At 32.3% G+C, this 9587-nt stretch overlaps 1 long non-coding RNA gene across 1 annotated transcript; it reads left to right on the top strand.

The window, feature by feature from the left end:
- Positions 1-301: 301 nt before the first annotated feature.
- On the top strand, positions 302-8185 carry LOC110713228. Its single transcript, XR_002509825.1, has 2 exons — positions 302-366; positions 8019-8185. It is a non-coding gene; the product is annotated as an uncharacterized LOC110713228 (long non-coding RNA).
- The last annotated feature ends 1402 nt before the right edge of the window (positions 8186-9587 follow it).

Below are 9587 nucleotides of genomic sequence, written 5' to 3'. Positions count from 1 at the left end.
TGAATTTTTAAATGTGTTTTGCAATATTGGTTGTGGTTCATTTTAAATTTATAGTTTAGTGAGCTATTAGATAAGTGCGTCAATCTCTTTGTGGCTCTGTGCCTTAATATAGGCCATGCACCATGATTTCTTACTGTACTCTCAAGACCATGGTATTTATATTTAATTAGATGAATTTATTATATACTATTAACTAATATGTATGTATTTTACATTGTTTTGTAGTATTTTAAACAAGTTCCTCATACATATTCTCAAAAAATGATTGACGAGCTTAAGGAAAGGTGGGTTTCTTATGTTACCGGATACCATCAACCAAATGATGACGACGATGATTTATGTGAATTGTAGATCAATATGGTATTGGTATTGTAGGGTTTTAGGTACGCAAAGCGTAATTTCATGAAGCTCATTCATACGCACCTAAACAGGATCTCATGCATATACAAATAAAGGATCACATAATAGTTTAGAATTAACCTTTAATGCGTGAATTCCCAAGCTTTCTTCTACCTTCTTGCGGAGATTACAGCCCCAATTGTTGCTCCTCTAATTTTGGTCCACAAGTGTAGATCGAACCTCCACCAATGCTAGTTGGACGGGAGAGATTAATCTCCTCTTCTATGGAGAACTTCTAACCGATTGTAGAGAGAGAGGAAGGGAAAAATATTACGTTGTTTCTATTATGAAAGATGAACGTCAGTTTATTTTTCCCCAAGCCCTTTATTATATATAATCTTATTATCTAATTAGGGCAAGAATTATTCCTATCTTACTCCTTATGTCCAGTCATTCACTAAGCCCTACTTATGGACTCGGTATTCATGTTCGACCTAACACTATAACGTGTGACCTCAAAGGATCCATTTAGTTGACATTAGTTTAACCCAATTATCAATATTGGTCTCTAGCAAGACGTAAAGACGACCCAACTAAACGAACTTATTATCTCCATAATACGATCCATATTATATTAGTAATTGTACGATAGTCGAGGACACATTTCCTTCAATCTCCCACTTGTCTGAGACAAGCGTGCAATCTTTAAATTCCTTAAGTCTCTTATTATCCAATTTGATAGTATCATTACATCTCTATTTCATCCATACTAGTACACAAATTGTTTCTTGAAATCCGAGTTCGAAGTGCTAAACAAATGATTATCTAGTAATCCATTTGAGCACGGCCATGCATTTACAATCCTTACTCTTCAAGAGGCCAAGACACCCATCCTATCTAACATAGGAGGACCTTTTCAATCTTGTGGCAACCAAAACTCCCATTCAACTTTTAGTATAACCCGAATATTGCCTTTATATCCCCCTTTTACGGCATGGCATTTGATAATATCAAAGTTACACTAATCATTGAGCTAAGTAGTGCTTCACTCATTTCTCAGGAATCCACTAACATAATAGCGAAATTTTTCAAAACTTCTAAGTAGGTCAGTTAGATCTGTATCAACCATACAAATCCATATAATTGACTGAACATCTCTATGTTCCCATAGCCAATGAAACTGCGCTATCAATCAATCTTATATGGTAATCCTTTTCAATAAGTCGTTTATGTCCAGTTTAACGAATTGGATTAGGAACTTAAATATTCCATGAATTCAGTTCACTTATGGGGTTTCATTCATCAAATCACGCATTTGACAAAACCATTGAAATTCATAAAATATCTTGGACATTTATTTAATACTAAACCATGATTAAATAAGTATGAAACTTTGTTTCACATTAAACATAGGGAGAACACAACTGATAGTTTTGCGACTGTGTCCAATACACAATCAAAGCCATCTAATATGTTCAATTTCTATTGAACCTAATATGACTTTCATATTTAGGCTTCTGAAATAGTTTAGTTAACAAATTTTGAGACATTCTCATCCATATGAAATGTTACCTTTTCTTTTATGATATTTTATGTCCATATACTTAGATGTTGCCTTTTGTTCTTCTCTAAGTACTTCAGGAAACTCTTAATTCTATAATTTCCAATATCACATATCAAAATTCGGTTGAAAATTGCATACATGCATCTAATGAGTACAATGCGTAGCCTTTATGACGAATCCTTTGAAAATGCACAAGGAATGTCACTCATTCGCTAAATCTCATCAGTCTTTGCTTTGCACTGAGTCTTAATAAGCAATGTGCTATGCCGCATGGGAGTGAAACCTCTCTTGGAGTTTTTCATGCTTGAACCTATAGAGAACCTCATCTATATAAGTTTCTCAATTAAGTTCAATCCTCTTTCAAGACCAATCTCAATAAATCTTGATTCCCAAGATGTACTCATTTAACCCTTCAAGGTCTTTTAAACAATAACAAATCATTATCCATTACTTGACCTATTCAAGTATGGAAACATCGTATCTTGAAAGAAGTATGTCATCTAAATACAAAACCAAGAAGACTACATAGCTCCCACTAAACTTCTTGTATGTACAAGCTTCTTCATTTATAAGACTATCAACTAATTTGATTAACTTAGTAAATCAAAGATTTTACTCCAAGATGCTTACTTCAATCCACTAATGGACTTATGAAACATACATGCATTTCTAGGACTTCCTGGTCCTTCAAAACGTTAATGTGTGTATCACATACACATTCTCTTTCATGAACAATTTCAAGAAAGTGTTTTGAACTCCATCAACCATATCACATAGAGTTGAAATCACTAGAAGAGTCTGAATAGATATAAGCAATATTAGCAACGAAAGATTTCACCATAGTCAATACTATGAATTCTTTGAATCCTTTAGTGACTAATAAATGCTTAGAAAACATTATTCCTTCCTTGTATGCTCTTTGCATTCAATGGTTCTCTCCCAATTCATGCAAATCAACCAAGTGTCTCACACTCAATTTTCCAGATATGGAAACCATTTCAGATTTTCATTGTACTAATCTATTTTGTGACTCGTCAAAGCTTACATTCAAAAAGAAATATTTTAGAATTTCTTAACCATCGAACTTATTTCTCTTGCTTAGATTTACTAGACTTTGTGGGTTTATGCGCAACAAGTGAAAACTTATTTTCAATGAAGAACAACATAAGAAGGGTATACATGGAATGTGGCCCTTGACACATGGTTACGTATCCCATTACATTAATGAGACCACGTGTTGTTGTTTTTAACATGGTGTGAATCATGCTCATTTGTTGGTTCTCTCGAACACCTTCGAGACTTATACTCCCACTTGCTAGCTCTTTTAGCATAGGGCAAGCTAGTTTGTTGCTCTTCTCGGTTTTCGAGAATTACTCCCACTTGCCTTTTAGAAATGACATATTTTTCAAAAGGCACCAATTTGAGCAACAAACAATTTATCCTCAAAACATTTTGTGGTTGTAATACCCTTGTACTAAGATTTAGAATTCAACATTGCACTAAACAGTTTAATACCATTGTGATTTGACGCAGTCCTAATTAGTGTAAAAAGCTCATTTTAAAAGTGTATCCTTAGAACTATTGTTTGGAAAATAGGTACAGTTCATCATTAATTATGCTATATCTTATATAGTTTAATTCCTCCATTTGAAAAAAAATTTCTCTTAGTGGATTAGGTTGTAAACTAATTTTACAATCCTTGGGATGATCATCAAGTTTTGTGTTAAATGCTCATCACTACTATCACATCGTAAATGCTTTCGAATTCTTGCCAAGTTAACAATTTGACTCAAAAGTAAACTGTTACGATCATATCGCAATGTTTGTCAAGTCTCTTTTATTCTTCTTTTGAACCTTATTGAACTCCTTAAAAAATTTTCAGATTCATGCTTCATGTAAGCATGTGTGATCATATTCAATTGAAGTGTCCATGTTCATCTCTAGCCTGTGAACCTTAGGTTTCTTAATTACATCGTTATGTATTCAACCATGGGTTCACGTCACCTTTTCTCCAAAAGATAAACTTTTTAATCATCAAACTACAATAAGATTTGCATGCATCAAGGGATTCATAATCTTATGATGTTTAAAGTCCATCCCTTCGGAGCTTCCGTATGCAATTCTATTCGTATTTTGATCAAATTGACATTTCTAGAAGTGGTTCATACATAGAAATGGTTCATCTATATCTATCATATAGAACTCTTTAACCTATTTAGCATTTCAAAACATCCCTTGATTCAACTAAGCACAAAATAACATTTGTTCGATGCTTTGAATCTTTGACATTCACCGATAACTGCAATGGAATGATGTTTTTATTATAGCAAGAATATAATAATGATTATTTATGTCAATGCTAAACTATATATAGTTAAGTGAAATGTAAAGTCATACATGTAAAACAACATTTGTTTCTCACATTGTAGATTTACTTTTCCCTTATCCAAGTTTCAATTCTTTAGCTCAACCTCATTCTTCAATAAGAGAGTTAATCTTGACATCACATGTCAAATAAGTAGATTTTTGCTAAATCAATTTCTATAACTACTTGATGTGGAACATTTCCATTCTTTACCTTCAAACTGTCTTTATGGGGTAGTTTTCAATCTCTTGGAGCTAGTCCTCAATTTAAACATTTGCTATTCATAATAGCACTTGACAGTTTAGTAGCCTTGTGATTAAGAATTGACAAATTATTGGTCTTTTCTTTATCCTTTGGCTTTTATTGTAGTCCCCATCCTTCTTAACCCTTTCTCATTTGAACTATCTAGAACATTTCTTTCAAGCTCAAAATGATACTATGCTCAACTACTTTAAGCATCTTACATAATTTTGCCAAAACCATTCAACACAATTCATGTTAGTTGGAGTTTAATTTGGTATTTAACACCGTATGCAATAAGTGAAGAATGATGTCACTTAAATTAGTCAACATTTGACAGTATGAAAATCCAAGTCATTCACCATGTTCAATCATATTGATCAAGGAAAAATACTAGGTTCTTAATGTGAGTCGCACTCATGTTGTCTTTAGAGGTCTTGTACCTCTCCATCGAGTCCAATCACTTGAAACGTTTTCAAAATGAGTCAATGGTGGAGCCATTCGATTATTCAATCTTTTTGAGTTCTTGGAGGCTATCATTAGACATGTGACATTATTAAATAGGTTTTTAACACTCCTTTTAGCCTTTAAAACCCTTTTAGCAAAGCATGGATAATCGTCTACGGATACTCTTTTAGTTTTGAGAACGTTTCACAATATTTCTTTCAATCGAGGAGATAACATATATAACACGAAAATTAATGAAGACATAATATTTGCAAATAAATATAAAATTCAACTATGCTTATCAAAGTAGTTTATGATTCAAACATCCTTTGAAATCATTTTAGCCACTTTACACTATATTCATTTTGTGTCCCTATTATGAATAACGTGATTCCAAGATCATATCCCTATGTAGCATTAAGCGGACGGAGGCCCTTCCTTCAAGTTACATTTTCAAGGTAAGTAAACTCCTTTACTAATTACAACTTCTTGTAATTCTTGGTTGGATAGATAACATCACATGTTCAACTATCCCCTTACTTCAAAATCCAAAACGCTTCTGATGATTTTGTTGAGGGTGACCAAATTAATTGTGAAAAATTCGCAATTTTACCTTACCTCCCAAGATTAATAATAATACCCTGCGGAGGCATGACCCATTACTATTAATCAAGGGTTTAATAAGTACATTATATTTGGAAAAGCGAGCCTCAATATTTGTGGGACTTAAGTTTATTATGTTGTTATAAATTAGTGAACTCTAGCGCATTTGATAACAACATTCAATAACCTTATAAACATTTTAAGAATAATAATAAAATGAATAAAATAAAATATGAGCTAGTATGGCCCCTAATCCTAAGAACTAAGCTTGATTAGGTACCTCCTTGAACTTTTCATGGATCTCCGTCCATCTTCATCACGGGCCTTCTCATCTTGGGCTCTTCTTTGGATTAATCAAGTATTTATATAATTAACATAATTCATAATTAAACTAAATTACAAAAATACTTAACGATACGCAGATCGTATTTAAATTACAAAAATACACCACGATACACATATCGTATATTCTAATTTAAACTATGGGCCATACAAGTCATTTATAGCAATATTAATATATCGTATATAACATACAATTGCCACATAATAAATCACATAGCATACTTTTCCTAAACTAAAATATCATATATTTTTAACTGAGGCAACGTATATTTCAATATATCACATATTTTATGACGAGATTAGACAATATCTCCATATTATTCATTACCATAATTAAAATATCATATATTTAAATTAGGAATCAGATGAAATCAAATAAATATATAATATAAGAAAATAAATCACATTTATATTCTAGGATTATCTTAACAAATTTAAAATTCCATCCTAATCACTAGTTAACCATCTAATTTTAATTTGATTAAAAAATCAAATTATAGATAATCACATAAACCAAGTCAAATAATCATAATTGGAATTGCTCATTTATCTCCTTTAAAACAGATTTTCAAACATTTATCCATAATTAAATTTAAATTCATAATTCAAAATTAATTAAAATAAAAACTCTTTTTTTTTTAAAAAAAAAAAAAAAAAAAACCTGAAAACAGGGGTTGCCGTGACCGAGCACACTTCCCAGCCACGTCACAGCCGCCGCAGCAGCCAGGCTAGAGCCTAGCCACCACAGCAGCTGGCCGCCACAGCCAGGTAGTCGCCCAGCCACAGCAGCGCTGGCTGGCGCACCAGGCAGCAGCCCAACACACCAACCAGCAGGTACAGTGGCTGGAACCGTGCAACAGTTGCACGTTTCAGCCACTTCCCCTCCCCTACTGCCCTCCGCCCCTGACGACCACAGGAGCAGCCACGGTGGACCACCAACGGGTGGTTCTGCCACCCAGCCGTGGCTGCTCCCACTCAGCTAACAATTTCATTTTTTTTTAGTTAAATTAATTCCACAACTCTTGCAAAATTAATTTTGTGATTTAATTAAATTAAACATAAACTCCGTTATGCATAATTTCAGAAAATTAATCTAAAATCTCCATTTTAAATAATATAGGCTTTTGATAAAATTTGATTTCTAACTCATATAAAACTCTTTTACATGAATTAATTAATCAAATAATATGAAATTAACACATTAATTTTCAAAATTAGAGTTCATAACACAACAAAATCAGAAAATTAATTAATGCATTTAGGCCAAAAAAAATTCGGCTATGGTTAATAAAATAAATTAAGCAATTAAATCTTAATTTAATCAATTCCAATCAATCAAAATCATATTTTAATTGGGTTATTCGATCTATAATTCAATTCCTCCCCTTAATCAAATTAAAATTAGCATAAAATACATCAAAATAATCATATTATTGTGACCAATAAATTATATGCAAGGGGCTAAATGATACCACTGTAGGGTTTTAAGTACTCAAAGCGGAATTTCATGAATCTCATTCATACGCACCTAAACAGGATCTCATGCATATACAAATAAAGGATCATATAATATTTTAGAATTAACCTTTGTTGCGTGAATTCCCAAGCTTTCTTCTACCTTCTTGCGGAGATTAGAGCCTCAATTGTTGCTCCTCTAATGTTGGTCCACAAGTGTAGATCGAACCTCCACCAATGCTATTTGGACGGGAGAGATTAATCTCCTCTTCTATGGAGAACTTCTAACCGGTTGTAGAGAGAGAGGAAGGGAAAAATATTATGTTGTTTCTATTATGAAAGATGAACGTCTGTTTATTTTTTTCCTAAGCCCTTTATTATATATAATCATATTATCTAATTAGGGATAGACTTATTCCTATCTTGCTCCTTATGGCCAGTCATTCACTAAGCCCAACTTTTGGACTCGGTATTCATGTTCGACCTAACACCGTAACGTGTGAACTCATAGGATCCATTTAGTTGGCATTGGTTTAACCCAATGATCAATATTGGTCTCTAGCAAGACGTAAAGACGACCCAACTAAACGAACTTATTATCTCCATAATACGATCCATATTACATTAGTAATTGCACGAGAGTCGAGGACACATTTCCTTCAGGTATATTTTGGGGCATCAATATGTTTTTTTTTTTAAATAAACATTAACTAGAAAGGTTTTTGATATTTAACTCACGTACTTTTTTGTATGGAACAAATTTTGTATGAATGATTCAATTTAATTGTGGTTGGATGTTTTAAATTATACATATGAAGTATATTTTGATGTTTTTCATCATATCTGGAAATATTTTTGTTGATTTTATTGTACAGAAAGTTATATTGCACGTACAAGATCATGGATTTATTTTACATAGGAAATGTGAAGATTTTCTTACACGATATAAATTTTTTTTTTTTTTTGGAAAGTAAGATTTTATTACCAAAGAGAGAAAGTTACAACTTAAAAACACGATATATAAATTTACAAGATATTAAACAAGAATACAGGTCTAAAATGAAATACAAAATAATTTAGATTAGTAAAATACAGGAATAATTCAGTATAAAATACGTAAAGGGGTAATTCGAATAATTATATACATATGGGCGAATTTTAATAAAATAAAAAAAAATAAAACATTAGAGAACTGTAATCTATCTTAATCGTTCTCTATTGTAATGCAATATAGAGCGGTTATGTGGCCCCTAAACCGTTTTTATTCCTTTTTTAGTGTACGAATTTATGAAGGGAAAAGAGTATGGTTGTGACTAATAACCGTTTTCTATTTGTTATTAAATAAAACACCTACATAACTTGTTCTCTATAATTTATACATTGCTTAGCAGAAGAACGCCCCTATGACGATCTATAAAGCCTATTATAACAGTTTCCTAAGGCTTTTTCTATCTTAATCGGGCCTCACTAGTTTCCAGTTTTATAAAACCTGCAGGAGAATATACATTCCATTCACTATTTGTGAATGACCCACGCATTTTACAACGATAAACAAGTAACAATGCACAAAACAAGCGTAAACTAGTAACTAATTTAGCTTGTTAATCAGATTAAGGCGCCTAATTAATACTAGTAAAAGATGTTTAACCGATTATGTAATTTAGCGCAAAAAAAAATTAAAGCCCACACTAAATCCGCATCCATCTTAATTAATCTAATTTATTAAGTCGACAAACCCAAAATTTTGCCAAAATAAAATTTTTACCAATGCCGCTAAAAATCGAGGCCTAGCCTCAAAAATTTAATTAAAATAATTAAAACCAAATATAATTAAATTAAATAGAATAATTAAAATAGAAAAATTAGCAAACACGTAGCCAACCGCACGCTAGTGGTTTGCACACCTAGACTAGCTAGGTGCGCACCATTGCAAGCCAAGGGTGCCTAGCAACCCCTTGGGCAATGTGTCTTGGTGCGTGTTCCACTACTACAAAATGGTCAAAGAGACCCGAAATAAGAGACATGTTAATCACATAACAAGTCTCTTTGTTTCAAGAGACCCAACATTACAAACAACCAATCTCTTTAGTTATGGAAAAATAAAAATTTAACAAAGACGCTTTATAAGAGATAACGGGTCTCTCTTAATATATTTTATTTTTAAATTAAAAGAGAGACCCGTGATTTTACGTAACCGGTCTCACCTATTAAAATTAAAAAATAAATAAAATA

Source organism: Chenopodium quinoa, unplaced genomic scaffold, assembly GCF_001683475.1.
Source record: "Chenopodium quinoa cultivar QQ74 unplaced genomic scaffold, ASM168347v1, whole genome shotgun sequence".
NCBI classification, from domain to species: domain Eukaryota; kingdom Viridiplantae; phylum Streptophyta; class Magnoliopsida; order Caryophyllales; family Amaranthaceae; genus Chenopodium; species Chenopodium quinoa.
The sequence above is the reverse complement of the archived record's forward strand: the minus strand, read 5'-3'. Positions and strand labels throughout refer to the sequence as shown.